General features: G+C 43.3%; 1 pseudogene; it reads right to left on the reverse strand.

Annotated features, from left to right (window-relative positions):
* Positions 1–1327: 1327 nt before the first annotated feature.
* LOC124778151 lies at positions 1328–1445 on the reverse strand (annotated as a pseudogene).
* Between the last annotated feature and the right edge of the window lie 506 nt (positions 1446–1951).

Below are 1951 nucleotides of genomic sequence, written 5' to 3' on the forward strand. Positions count from 1 at the left end.
CACCAGGATAACTGCAACACAACTCTGTAGGCAGCATCCTTTGCAAATTGATCAAATGAACTGTTACAACAGATAATTATATTCAGCGAAATAATTTTTCCTGCAAGGTTTTGTTTTGTTCAACAATTTTTTAAATGCTGGACGACATGTGTGTTTAGATGTCATTTCAGTTTACAAGACCACTATCAATCACAAAATTGCATCCTCAAGCATACTTTCTTAACAGGTAGTACATTGTGTTAGTAAAATGTTTAAAAATATATGATACCGCATGTCTTTTGAATGCTGCATGTGGTCTGTCTAAGACGGCGTGCTTGATTGTACAACTGCATAAGTGATAGTGGGCCTGAAAATGCAGTGACGTCGAAACAGACTAGCCGCGAGGAACCAGTACAAAGAAAAAAAAAGTTACTGCCTTGCAGGAAAAAATATTTCATTTAACAAATTCCTGATGGCTTCAAGCGCAAAATACATTCGCTCAGTGTTATTTTGCTTCGCACTGTTATTTGTAGACACTTTATGGAAATGCCCGCATCTCGTGGTCGTGCGGTAGCTTCTCGCTTCCCACGCCCGGGTTCCCGGGTTCGATTCCCGGAGGGGTCAGGGATTTTCTCTGCCTCGTGATGGCTGGGTGTTGTGTGATGAGCTTAGGTTAGTTAGGTTTAAGTAGTTCTAAGTTCTAGGGGACTGGTGACCATAGATGTTAAGTCCCATAGTGCTCAGAGCCATTTGAACCATTTTTTTGGAAATTGGTACGCCGCCCTATCTCTGATACTAGAATTGACTGCAATAACTTGTACATTTTCTTCTTCTTACGTTGCAATTATATCGACTTATAAGCTAGTTGCCGTTCACTACAGGTAATATTAATTATTCGAAATTTTTGAATGTTCTTAGTTTTAGTTAACATTGTCTTACTTTCTAGTTGATAGATCATATCTTCAAAGAAAACTGAGTGCGCTGCGCAGTGTCATAAATATTGCGAATCTTAACCGTTGTATCATCCTTTTTTTTATTTTTTGTTTTAGAAAACATCCTACGTAACTCTGGTTTTCTAATAAGTATTTGGCATCAGTATTAACGATCTGATTTGTGCTTCACCATATTTCTCCAAAACATTAAAAAGCACTCCGTCTTCAGGCCACAAGAGGCCCATGGGGACCATCCGACCGCCGTGTCATCCTCAGATGAGGATGCGGACAGGATGGGCGTGGGGTCAGCGCACCGCTCTCCCTGTCGTTATGATGGTTTTCTTTGACCGGAGCCGCTACTATTCGGTCGAGTAGCTCCTCAGTTGGCATCACGGGGCTGAGGGCACCCCGAAAAATGGCAACAGCGCATGGCGGCCCGGATGGTCACCCATCCAAGTGCCGGCCCCGCCCGACAGCGCTTAACTTCGGTGATCTGACGGGAACCTGTGTATCCACTGCGGCAAGGCCATTGCGCCAAAACATTAACAGACTCGTAAAGCCAGTCCAAACAATCTTCGGTTCACTACCCACGATTTTCATCTTAAATTCTAGGCAAGAAGAAGACTAATTTTCCACCGCGTTGAGTGTGCATCCCACATGATTACTGTGGTGTCCCTGTGCCTTTTTACTTTCCAGCCACGTTAATCAGTGGCTGCACAGAATTGCAATCCGCCTTGGGAGAAAGTGATTTTTGATATTGTGTGCGCAATTTTTCTTAGGGGGCAATACCCATTTTGTTTCAGATTTCTGACGCGTTACGTGGGTCAGAACGTTACGCATCTCCCTTGAGTTAACTGAACAAAGAACGATCCAGCGCTGTTTCTCTCCTGCTCGTTCCAAGCGACTCAATACTGCATCTCTCATGAATCAATTTACGCGAGGTACCTAACAGCTGTAGTGGATGACTAGGTGGCCCACCAAAAGAAAAAGGCGAGACAGATTTCATCATTCATTTAGAACCAATTAATCTTATTCACTGC

This window comes from Schistocerca piceifrons, chromosome 2 (genome assembly GCF_021461385.2).
Source record: "Schistocerca piceifrons isolate TAMUIC-IGC-003096 chromosome 2, iqSchPice1.1, whole genome shotgun sequence".
Classification (NCBI taxonomy): domain Eukaryota; kingdom Metazoa; phylum Arthropoda; class Insecta; order Orthoptera; family Acrididae; genus Schistocerca; species Schistocerca piceifrons.